General features: G+C 43.0%; 1 pseudogene; it reads right to left on the reverse strand.

Moving 5' to 3' along the window:
* Positions 1–1,477: 1,477 nt before the first annotated feature.
* Positions 1,478–13,680, reverse strand: part of LOC112233626 — a 28,432-nt pseudogene continuing 16,229 nt past the window's right edge.

Genomic DNA, 13,680 nt, shown 5'->3' on the forward strand with positions numbered 1-13,680 from the left:
TTGTGTGGATTTAATGGTGAGAAGGGAACTGTCACTAAAGAGAGCGGATCCTAATAAACTTCATGGAAAATCTGACCTTCAAAGCCAAATGACAGAAGTATGAAAACAACTTGACCAAGGACAAGTGCTTTCTTGACAGGCAAAATGTTAATCTAAATTCAAAAAGATACATTTAAAAAAAATGAGACATATTTTAGAGTATTGCGTGGATGATACTGATATCACCGATTAAAAATTAAACTAAAAAAGGATGTAAACCCTCTAAATACAACTAATACACTGTGGGTGAGTATGTGTGAATCATTATCTCTGTATGTACAGTTGAAGTTGGCAGTTTACATAAACTGAGTTTAAATGTTTCACAATTCCTGACATTTAATCATAGGAAAATATTCCATCTTAGGTCAGTTAGGATCACCACTTTATTTTAAGAAATGTGAAATGTCAGAAATATAGTAGAGAGAATGATTTATTTCAGCTTTTCTTTCTTTCATCACATTCCCAGTGGGTCAGAAGTTTACATACACTCAATTAGTATTTGGTAGCATTGCCTTTAAATTGTTTAATTTGGGTCAAACATTTTGGGTAGCCTTCCACAAGCTTCCCACAATAAGTTGGGTGAATTTTGTCCCATTCCTCCTGACAGAGCTGGTGTAAATCAGGTTTATGGACCTCTTTGCTCGCACACACTTTTTCAGTTCTGCTCACAAATGTTCGATAGATTGAGGTCAGGGCTTTGTGATGGCCACTCCAATACCTTGACTTTGTTGTCCTTGAGCAATTTTGCCACAATTTTGGAAGTGTGTTTGGGGTCATTGTCCATTTGGAAGACCCATTTGTGACCAAGCTTTAACTTCCTGACATCATTTCCTCCCTCATGATGCCATCTATTTTGTGAAGTGCACCAGTCTCTCCTGCAGCAAAGCACCCCCACAACATGATGCTGCCACCCCCGCGCTTCACGGTTGGGATGGTGTTCTTCGGCTTGCAAGCCTCCCCCTTTTCCCTTCAAACATAACGATGGTAATCATGGCCAAACAGTCCTATTTTTGTCCGCATGTGCAGTTGCAAACCGTAGTCTGGCTTTTCTATGGCGGTTATGGCTTCTTCCTTGCTGAGCGACCTTTCAGGTTATGTCGATATAGGACTCATTTTACTGTGGATATAGATACTTTTGTACCTGATTCCTCCAGCATATTCACAAGGTCCTATGCTGTTGTTCTGGGATTGATTTGCACTTTTCACACCAAAGTACATTCATCTCTAAGAGACAGAACACGTCTCCTTCCTGAGCGGTATGATGGCTGCGTGGTCCCATGGTGTTTATACTTACGTACTATTGTTTGCACACATGAACGTGGTACCTTCAGGCATTTGGAAATGGCTCCCAAGGATGAATCAGACTTGGCTGATTTCTTTTGATTTTCCCATGATGTCAAGCAAAGAGGCAATGAGTTTGAAGGTAGGCCATAAAATACATCCACAGGTACACCCCCAATTGACTCAAATTATGTCAATTAGCCTATCAGAAGCTTCTAAAGCCATGACACTTTCTGGAATTTTTCAAGCTGTTTACATACACTAAGGTGACTGTACTTTTAAACTTCGGCACCAGTGGAATTGTGATACAGTGAATTATAAGCTAAATAATCTGCTTGTAAACAATTGTTGGAAAAATTACTTGTGTCATGCACAAAGTAGATGTCTTAACCGACTTGCCAAAACTATAGTTTGTTAACAAGACATTTGTGGAGTGGTTGAAAAACAAGTTAATGACTCCAACCTAAGTCTATGTAAACTTCCAACTTCAAATGTATACAGCTGTTTGTCAACATCACCAGTTCAAAGTTCAATCCACCAGTGTCCCCTCTTCAGATGGTGTAGAAATATACACTGAGTTAAAACAGGACTGGATACCAGCTGCCATTAAATTATGAGGGAGTCCCTCTGCACCCCCACGTTTCTAGTCCCAGAGTTTGATCTGTCCGTCCCAGCCACAGGTGATGACCTTGGAGGTCTCATGCGGATGCCACAGGGCGCTGATGCACACCTTGTCGTGGGCCTTGATCCGGTGATAGAGCTTGGTGGTCTTCCAGTCCCAGATATTCAGCTTCCCATCCGCATCGCCAGACACCACATAGCTACAAGAGCGAGAGGGATGAGGAGAGAGAAAGGGAGAGAAGGGAGGAGAGAGAGAGGTTAGGCACCCTGCTAAAAATGTATCCTGTTCCATTTCACCTCAGAGGTTGTGTGAATTTGGGTTTCTGCTCGAAGGGGGTGGGGGGGTACTTGCTGTTTCCATGGTTACGAAGAGAAGTGAAGGTACCTGCTGAAAAGGGTGAGCGATGGGGCACGGGGAAGGGTAGGGTCAACACGGGAAGGGTGAGGGGGTTCTTAATTGGGGTTTGTGCTAAAATGAGGTAGGTGGCCTGGTTAGCTCTCTCCTGGAGGGGTGTATATTAGGCACTAAGTACAGGATATCCTCAGAAACACTGACTGAAGGACTCGTTTTAGAGGGAAGTAGAGGTGAGTGTACGGATCTGTGTTTCTGTATAAACACAATATTACCTGCTTGGGGCTTCTCTCTATCTCTTCCTGAAGTTTATAACATTCCACCCTTCAAAATCCTTTGCTAACAAAAATACATGGGTTGATTCCAGGTACATTACAAAAAAAGGTAAGCAAAAAATTCTCTATTAGAAAACATGCTCGTACCATTGCTGTGTTCCCTCTCCCACTTAGACAAAGACCAGGTGAACTGAGATGGAAGCTCCGCTTCTAGTCCATAGGAAACTTGTGCAGTATTTTAGATTTTTTTTTATTACATTGTTAGCCCAGAAAACCTTAAGTGTTATTACATACAACCAGGAAGAACTATTGGATATCAGAGAGACTTCAACTTACCAGCACAACGACTTTCCCAAAGTGGATCTTTTGTTTGCACCTCGCAGGGCATTTGAAATGATTCCAGAGGCCGAAACAATGCCACAGTTGGACAGGGTGCAGGAGCGGTCTTCTAGTGAGGCTTCGGATGGGCGCACACCACCCACCGCTCCCGAGTATATTACCCACTAATGTCCAGTCCGTAGTTAACAAAGTTGACAAAATCTGGGCAAGAGTTGCTTTCCAAAAGACATACCTGGGATTGTAACATACTCTGTTTCACGGAAAGATGGTTAGCTGGGGACATGCTGTGGGAGTCCATACAGCCAATGGGATTTTCAGCGTATTGCGCCGATAGGAATAAACATCTCTCCGGTAAGAAGGGCGGGGTGTATGTTTCATGATTAACGACTAATGGTGTAATTGTAACAACATACAGGAACTCAAGTCCTTTTGTTCACCTGACCTATTTCTATTTCCCGACCGCTTTCTTCCCCAAGAGAAATCTCCACGGTTATCGTCACAGCCGTGTATATCCCCCCGCAAGCGGATACCAAGATGACCACCAAGGAACTTCACTGGACTTCATGCAAACTGGAAACCATATATCCTGAGGCTGCATTTATTGTAGCTGGGGATTTTACCAAAGCTAATTTGAGAACAAGGCTACCTACATTCTATAGAGCATATTGATTGCTGTACACGAGCGTGTCAATTACTACTCTAGCGATGCGATGCATACATGGCCCTCCCCTGCCCTCCTTTTGGCAAATCTGACTAGGACTCCATTTTGTTGCTCCCCTCCTATAGGCAGAAACTAAAAACAGGAAGTGCCGTGCTTAGGTCTATCCAACACTGTTCTGACCAATCGGATTCCACGCTTCAAGATTGCTTCGATCACGTAGACTGTGATATGTTCCAGGTAGCCTCAGATAATAACATTGTCATATATGCTGAGTCGGTGAGCAAGTTTATAAGGAAGTGTATAGGAGATTTTGTACCCACTGACTATTAAAACCTTCCCTAACCAGAAACCATGGATTGATGGCAGCATTCTTGCAGAACTGAATGCACGTACCACCACATTTAACCATGGCAAGGTGACCGAATACAAACATTGCAGTTATTTCATTCGTAAGGCAATCAAACAAGCAATTCAGTTGCAATTCAACGGCTCAGACACAAGACATGTGGCAGGGTCTACAGACAATCAAGGAATACAAAAAAGAAAACTAGCCCCGTCGCGGATATTGACATCTTTCTCCCACAAATTAAACAACTTCTTTGCGCGCTTTGAGGACAATACAGTGCCACCAACGCGGGCCGTTAACAAAGACCGTGGGCTCTTTCTCTGTGGCCGACGGGAGTAAAACCCTCGCAAGGCTGCCGGCCCAGACGGCATACCTAGCCGCGTCCTCAGATTATGCTCGGACCTGCTGGCTGGAGTGTTTACGGACATATTCAATCTCTCCCTATCCCAGTCTGCTGTCCCCACATGCTTCAAGATGGCCACCATTGTTCCAAGTTCCCAAGAAAGCAAAAGTAACTGAACCAAATGACTAATCGCCCCGTAGCACTCACTTCTGTCATCATGAAGTGCTTTGAGAGACTAGTCAAGGATCATATCACCTCCACCCTGTCTGTCACACTAGACCCACTCCAATAGGTCCACAGACAATGCAATCACCACCACACTGCCCTATCCCACCTGGACAAAAGGAATACCTAAAGTTGAAGTCGGAAGTTTACATACACTTAGGTTGGAGTCATTAAAACTTGTTTTTCAACCACTCCACAAATTTCTTTTTAATAACCTCTTTGGGATAGGGGGCAGCATTTTCACTTTTGGATAAATAGCGTGCCCAATTTCAACTTCCTGCTACTTACGCCAAGAATATAAGATATGCATATTATTAGTAGATTTGGATAGAAAACACTGAAGTTTCTAAAACTGTTTGAATCATGTCTGTGAGTATAACAGAACTTATGTAGCAGGCAAAACCCCGAGGACTAACCATTCATTTTTTTTTTGAGGTCACAGTCTATTCAATGAGCTTTCATTGGGAAACCAGATTTCTAAGGCACTTGGTTTGCAGTTCCTACCTCTTCCACTGGATGTCACCAGTCTTTGGAAATTGGTTGAGGTTATTCCTTTGTGTAATGAAGTACGGCCATCTTGAATTTGTGTCATTTGAAGTGTACTTTGAGAAGACGCATGACTGGAAAAGTAGCGTGAGATTGTTGTCTTCCTGTATTGAACACAGATTGTCCAGTCTACAATTTGATCAATTATTAAAGTTTAAATATCCCTCAAGTTGTATGACAAAAGTAGTTTGAAATGGTTTGGCAAAGTTTACAGGTAACTTTTGAGATATTTTGTAGTGACGTTGCTCAAATTGGAAGCTGTTTTTTCTGGATCAAACGCGCCAAATAAATGGACATTTTGGATATATATCGACGGAATTAATCGAACAAAAGGACCATTTGTGATGTTTGTGGGACATTTTGGAGTGCCAACAAAAGAAGCTTGTCAAAGGTAAGGCATGATTTATATTTTATTTCTGTGTTTTGTGTGGTGCCTGCAGGGATGAAATATGCTACTCTCTCTTTGTTTACTGTTGTGCTATCATCAGATAATAGCTTCTTATGCTTTTTTGCCTTTTTGAAATCTGACATGTTGGCTGGATTCACAACGAGTGTAGCTTTAATTTGGTATCTTACATGTGTGATTTAATGAAAGTTAGAATTTTATAGTATTTTATTTGAATTTGGCGCTCTGCATTTTCCCTGGCAATGGGCCAGATGGGACATTTGCGTCCCGCCTATCACAGAGATGAACAAACTATAGTTTTGGCAAGTCGGTTAGGACATCTCCTTTGTGCATGACACAAGTAAGTTTTCCAACTATTGTATACAGACAGATTTCACTTAAAATTCACTGTATCACAATTCCAGTGGGTCAGACGGTTTCATACAGTAAGTTGACTGTGTCTTTAAACAGCTTGGAAAATTCCAGAAAATGATGTCATGGCTTTAAAAGCTTCTGATAGGCTAATTGACATCATTTGAGTCAAATGGAGGTGTACCTGTGGACGTATTTCAAGGCCTACCTTCAAACTCAGTGCCTCTTTGCTTGACATCATGGGAAAATCAAAAGACCTCAGAAAAAAACATTGTAGACCACCACAAGTCTGGTTCATCATTGGGAGCAATTTCCAAACACCTGAAGGTACCACATTCATCTGTACAAACAATAGTACGTAACTATAAACAACATGGGACCACGCAGCCATCATACCGCTCAGGAAGGAGACACGTTCGGTCTCCTAGAGATGAACATACTTTGGTGCGAAAGGTGCAAATCAATCACAGAACAACAAAAAGGACCCTGTGAAGATGCTGGAGGAAACGGGTACAAGAGTATCTATATCCATAGTAAAATGAGTCCTATATTGACATAGCCTGAAAGGCAGCTCAGCAAGGAAGAAGCCACTGCTCCAAAACTGCCATAAAAAAGCCAGACTACGGTTTGCAACTGCACATGGGGACAAAGATCATACAATTTTGAGAAATATTATCTGGTCTGATGAAACAAAAAATATTACCGTTTGGCCATAATGACCATCGTTATGTTTGGAGGAAAAGGGGGATGCTTGCAAGCCGAAGAACACCATCACAACTGTGAAGCACGGGGGTGGCAACATCATGTGGGGGTGCTTTGCTGCAGGAGGGACTGGTGCACTTCACAACCTAGATGGCCTCATGAGGGAGTAAAAATTATGTGGATATACTGAAGCAACATCTCAATACATCAGTCAGGAAGTTAAAGCCTGGTCACAAATGGGTCTTCCAAATGGACAATGACCCCAAGCATACTTCCAAAGTTGTGGCAAAGTTGCTCAAGGAAAACAAAGTCAAGGTATTGGAGTGGCCATCACAAAACCCTGACCTGAATCCTATAGAAATGCGTGGGCAAAACTGAAAAAGCGTGTGCGAGCAAGGAGGCCTACAAACCTGACTCAGTTACACCAGCTCTGTCAGGAGTAATGGGCCAAAATTCACCCAACTTATTGTGGGAAGCTTGTATCTGAAAGGTTTGACCCAAATTAAACAATTTAAAGGCAATGCTACCAAATACTAATTGAGTGTATGTAAACTTCTGACCCACTGGGAATGTGTGATGAAAGAAAAGCTGAAATAAATAATTCTCTACTATTATTCTGACATTTCACATTCTTAAAATAAAGTGGTGATCCTAACTGACAGGGAATATTTAATAGGATTAAATGTCAGAAATTGTGAAAAATGTATTTGGCTAAGGTGTATGGAAACTTCCAACTTCAACTGTATGTAAGAATGCTGTTCATTGACTACATCTCAGCATTCAACACCATAGTACCCTCCAAACTTCATCATTAAGTTTGAGACCCTCGGTCCTGGACTTCCTGACGGGCCACCTCCAGATGGTGAAGGTAAGAAACAATATCTCCACTGCACTGATCCTCAAAACTGGGGCCCACAAGGGTGCATTCTCAGCCCCTCCTGTACTCCATGTTCACCCATGACTGTGTGGCCACACACGCCTCTCTCTGAATCATCAAGGCTGCAGACGACACAACAGTGGTAGGCTTGATTACCAACAACAACAAGACAGCCTAGAGGGAGGAGGTGAGGGCCCTCGAAGTGTGGTGTCAGGAAAACAAAAAAGAGATGATCGTGGACTTCAGGAAACAGCAAAGGGAGCAGCCCCTTATCCACACCAGCGCAACAGCAGCAGTGGAGAAGTTCAAAAGTTAAGTTCCTCTGTGTTCATATCACTGACAATCTGAAATGGTCCCCGCACAGTGTGGTGAAGAAGGCGCAACAGTGCCTCTTCAACCTCAGGAGGCTGAAAAAATGTGACCTGCCAACATAAACCCTCACTAACTTTTACAGGTGCACCATTGAGAGCATCCGGTCGGGCTGTATCACCGCCTGGTACGGCAACTGCACCGCCCACAACGGCAAGGCTCTCCCGAGGGTGGTGAGTCTTCCCAACGCATCACCGGGGGCAAACTACCTGCCCTCCAGGACACTTACATCACCCGATGTCACAGGAAGGCAAAAAAGATCATCAAGGACAAAAACCACCCGAGCCCCTGCCTGTTCACCCCGCTATCATCCAGAAGGCGAGGTCAGTACAGGTGCATCAAAGCAGGGACAGAGAGATTGAAAAACAGCTTCTGTCTCTCAAGGCTATCAGATTGTTAACCTCTAGCGACGAACAATCCCGTATCCGGGAGCGTAATCTTAGCCTCAAGTGCATTACCATAACGCAACTTTCCCTATTCATGAAAATTGCAAATGAAATTAAATATATATATTCAAACACAAGCTTAGCCTTTTGTCAACAACACTGTCATCTCAGATTTTCAAAATATGCGTTACAGCCAACGCTTAGCAAGCATTTGTGTAAGTTAATCATGGCATAATGCTATGCTAGCTCTGCTGGTAACAGGCAACATTTTCACAAAGATAAGAAAAGCAACCAAATTAAATAATTTACCTTTGATGAACTTCAGATGCTTTCACTCAGATAGCAAATGTTCCTTTTTTCCAAAAATAATATTTTTGTAGGCGAAAAATGTCCCGTTTGTTCATCCTGCTTGGCTGAGAAATCTACAGAAAAATACTTCAACTATAACGCCAAACTTATTTCAAAATTAACTCCATAATATCGACAGAAACACGGCAAACGTTGTTTAGGATCCATCCTCAAGGTTTTTTTAACATATGTATTCGATAATATATCCATCAAGGCAGTTGGTTTCTCATAAGAAACGATTGGAAAAATGGCTACCTCAGTATTTTACGCAAGGTTTTCTCCGGGAGACACCATGCGACCACTCGCCCTATATGGTCTCTTACAACCATTCTCCAATGGAAATGCCTAAAAAGATGTCACAATGCTGTAGACACCTTGGGGAAAACGTGGAAAACGTAAGCTGACTCCTAGCTCATTCACAGCCATATAAAAGGAGTCATTGGCAAGAGGCGGTTTCAAAAAATGCGGCACTTCCTGATTGGATTTTTATCTGGGTTTCGCCTGTAATATCAGTTCTGTGGCACTCACAGACAATATCTTTGCAGTTTTGGAAACGTCAGTGTTTTCTTTCCAAAGCTGTCAATTATATGCATAGTCGAGCATCTTTTCGTGACAAAATATCTTGTTTAAAACGGGAATGTTTTTCATCCAAAAATTAAAATAGCGCCCCTATATCCAACTAGTTAAACAGCTACCACTAGCACAGAGAGGTGGCTGTCTACCTACAGACTTGATATCATTGGCCACTTTATTAAATGGAAACCCGGTCACTTTAATAACGCCACTTTAAGAACGGTTACATATCTCACATTACTCATCTCATATGTATACTTCACTATCTATTGCATCTGTCACTGCTCATCCATTTACTAGATTATGTGTATTAGGTTTTGTTGTGGAATTGTCAGATATTGCCTGTTAGATACTGCTGCACTGTCAGATCTAGAAGCATAAATATTTTGCTACACTCGCAATAACATCTGCTAACCATGTGTATGTGACCAAAAACATTTTTATTTTGATTTAGGGGGCGATGTCACTGAACATCAGAACCCTGAAGCCCTGGTTCATATTCATTAGGTAACAGGGAGGGACTACCCAAATTTGTCCAATAAGAAACTTTTGTTTCGTTGCAGAACGTTTTGCTACTGTTTGCAATGGTGTGCTCTAATGAATGAGACTCTGCGTGTCTTACCTCATGTCTGGGGAGAAGTCCACCTGGCAGGCCACCAGCCACCATGTGGCCCTTGAAGATCTTCTTGTTCAGACGGAAACGGTTCTGGGCTCCAAAGATCAGGATTTGGTTGTCCATGGACTGGCAGGCCAGCCACTTACCTACGAGGGGAGAAAATACAATATCATTTAGAAAAACGGTTTGATTTAGAGTTATTCAGAGTGCAGTTTTAGTTTGAGCTTGCTGATGTTAGGAGTTGAGTCCAGGTCAGGACTTCTCCAATGGGCCTGGGCCAAGGCATTTCAAAACAACATATTTCTGTTCAACCTTTTTCAGAGTATGAAAAGCAGCTCATGCATTTGAGCTCAGTTTTGTTTGGAATGTGATACAACTGTAGAAATAAAATCGTAATCTTTCCTAGGCAGATTGAGCGAGTCGAACAAGCCAGGTTGGTTGAGCTCAAGAAAATGCTAGTTTTTATGGTCTGTATGAGTGGACCACCACAGAAGACTGCACTGGCAGCTCTTCTCCCTAACCACTTGAGAAAGATGAGATGAGCCACTATTTGGGACACACATTGTATGCTAGCAACCCTCCCGTCTCTCTCCTTCTCAGACACGGGGACTCAGTAACAGCAATGCTGGTTGGGCAGCCGTGCCAAAGCATTTCAAGAATCACTGCGCTTCTTGAAAAGAAACATGATGGAAATTACTAGTGTGTGTGTGTGTGTGAGTTCCACTGCGTGCGTGTCCTGCCTTTCTGAGCCCTTCACTAGCAAACCCACATAAAAAGGATGCCATTATCCCAAAATGTGGATGAGAAACAGATGAAAATAACTGGGCCAATTTCGCCCGACTGCTCCGACCTCAGCTCTCTATTGTTAAAGTGGAGAGAAAATAACGATAAGAGGAAGAAAGGCTCCATACGCAGTCCCAGCTAGGGATGCTGCCTGGCTGCCATTTAGGAGTGGAGCTGTGGGGGACAGAGTGAAGTGGTCTGCTCTCCCAGTGAGAGTTCATCCATTATTTAGACTAAAGAGAAACAATCCATGTCAGGACAAATATGAACAGCTCAGAGAAAGATATGGGGGACGAGAGCATGGGGGAGAGAGGTAGGAAGGGGGAATGGAACAAATAAAAAGCCAAGTGCCAGAATATGTACACCGATCTCGCTCTGTCTGTGTGTGTGTGTGTGTGTGTGTGTGTGTGTGTGTGTCTGTCTCCACTCACCATTGGGTGAGAGTGTTACAGCAGGCATTGAGTGCATACTGGGTTCTGCGATGTACTTAAAGTCCACGGGAATGTCCCTGTAAAACATAGCACGGTCACAAATCAGTTAAGAGTACAGTCAAGTACGGTCCAATGCAGCTTGAGCTGTTTCTAAGCAGGACATGATTCTAGCAGACATCCAAATTATAACACTGACAGTACAGCTAGGATCCAGACAGTGCTGGCATTAGTTTTCACTGGGAAACCAGATTTCTAAAGGGACTTGTTTGCAGTTCCTACCGCTTTCACTGGATGTCACCAGTCTTTAGAAATTGGTTGAGGTTATTCCTTTGTGTAATGAAGAGGTACGGCCATCTTGAATGAGTCTCACTCAAAGTGGACTTTTTGAGAGGCACAGACTGAAAAAGTAGCGTCAGTTGGTTTTCTTCCTGTATTGAACACAGATCATCCCGTCTTCAATTTGATCGAATTATTAACATTTAAAAATACCTCAAGTTGTATGACAAAAGTAGTTTGAAATGTTTTGGCAAAGTTTACAGGTAACTTTTGAGATATTTTGTAGTGACGTGGCGCAAGTTGGAAGCTGTGTTTTTCTGGATCAAACGCGCCAAATAAAATGGACATTTTGGATATATATGGACGGAATTAATTGAACAAAGGGACCATTTGTGATGTTTATGGGACATATTGGAGTACCAACAAAAGAAGCTCGTCAAAGGTAAGGCATGATTAATATTTTATTTCTGTGTTTTGTGTCACGCCTGCAGGGTTGAAATATGCTACTCTCTCTTTGTTTACTGTTGTGCTATCATCAGATAATAGCATTTTACGCTTCCGCTTAAAAGCCTTTTTGAAATCTGACATGTTGGCTGGATTCACAACGAGTGTAGCTTTAATTTGGTATCTTACATGTGTGATTTAATGAAAGTCTGATTTGATTTGGCGCTCTGCATTTTCCCTGGCTATTGGCCAAGTGGGACGCAAGCGTCCTGCCTATCCCAGAGAGGTTTTTAACTGAATTGCCTAGTTAAATAAAGAAAAAAAAAACACTAAAATAAAAGTTTGCTTAAACGCTAGCATCCAATTAAATCTACACTTTCCCTCTCTGTCCTCGTGCTCTCCCTTTCTCAACCCTCCACTCTCAGAATTTTAGAGTCAAATGGAGGTATGTTGTTCTTGAGTCTGCCCAGCATCAACCAACTAGCTGGTCCTGTCCCACCTGGCTGCCTGCGTGTCAGACATCAACCCCTGTGGCAGCCTGCAGATTGTCTATGACTGTGACTAACGTTGTGTGTGCGTGTTGACTTGATCCTCCTCTCCCCTCACTCAGTAGTCTCGAAAGCCCGACCCTAGGAAGCAACAGTGACTAGGGTCTGATTTCAATGACAGACTCTTTGGCAACTTCAGTAAAGGGAAGGGGAAAAAAAGGTTGGATTTGGTCGGGTTTGAGACTGCTCACTCAGTGGGAGGCTGTCTATATGGACTGAGGCAATCTGTCTCGCTCCCTCTTCTATCCCTCCCTCCCCTCTCTCTCTCAGACAACAAGTGGTTGTGGTGTGGTTTAGAGTAGCAGTGCTGCACAGTTCTATCCTATAAACACCAGCTAGGCCTATCTCCACCCAACAAACCTGGAACAGAAGGAAAGGGACAGCCATTTTCAAACCAAACTACAGAAAAATAACTGTGTATGATCCTGAATACAACACCTTATCAACATAACATGTACATGGAGTCGGTCGTAGGATTAAACAAGACAAAATGTAGAGCATGTGCAGACACACACGCAACCCAAAATGCCTCCCTGAGCGGAGTGATGGCTGACGTCAACAGCAGAGAAGTCAGGCCAAACTAAGTCTCTGAACACAAGCGAAACACGTGAAATCTCCTCTCAGAGCTCCAAAAATAACCCTGCTCTCAATGTGTCTGCGTTGCTGGGAAAGAGACGGATAGAGCTGGGAGAGAAAAAGAACAGGGATAGGAATAACACCACCAGAGTTTGTAGTGGACTGCTGCTATTTCCTCCCAGTTTGTTTTGTTAATAAAGCTCATAAAACGTCAGGTGAAGTTGTGTTCCTGAAGACCCTAACTTGCCCCAGTCAGTCCTAATACACATTAACAGCTTCACTCAGAGTAGGACTGCTGATCTATGATCAGGTCCCCTTGTCCATGTAATCGAATTCATTGTGATTTACAAGACAAAACAGATCCTAAAATCAGCACTCCTGTGACACTTGGATCAAAAGGGCCCCTGGTTTATATCTTACCCTCTACAGTGTCTAATGTAATTGATTAATTGATCCATAGGGGGTGCAGAGTCTGTAGCCACCGGGGGAAGGTTGGCAGTAACTCTCTCTGTGTGTGTGTAAATTATGTGTTTATAATAAGGACTTGATACCCCTTGCTGGCATAGTGTAGTACACTGTATTGATTCTAAATCGTCCCCAGCCCATCTCTACATCTGCAACAAATATACCTCAACTACTGACAGCCAGCCCCCGAGAGAGCTCTTCACTCTGTGGGTGTGTTGTCCACAAAAGGAGCCAAGGGGGTGGTAGAGTTTGTGATATGCCTGTGTGTGAACAAGGACTCATTCCTGTCTCATTCCAAATCCCCATATTTCCCAAATTCACACAACTTACCACCATGTCAGTGATGTGACTCCATGTTTATTTCTGCCTAATTCAGCTGAGCTGGGGAGAGGGGGAGTCCAGAGCCAGCCAGGTGGTATCCAGGGGAGACAGAGTGGGGGCAGTAAAGCCTTTCGTTGGCACAGGTTCTTCTCTCCACCATAACAAACCTCTCTTGCACCC

The sequence above is a fragment of the Oncorhynchus tshawytscha genome, linkage group LG05, assembly GCF_018296145.1.
Source record: "Oncorhynchus tshawytscha isolate Ot180627B linkage group LG05, Otsh_v2.0, whole genome shotgun sequence".
Classification (NCBI taxonomy): Eukaryota; Metazoa; Chordata; class Actinopteri; order Salmoniformes; family Salmonidae; genus Oncorhynchus; species Oncorhynchus tshawytscha.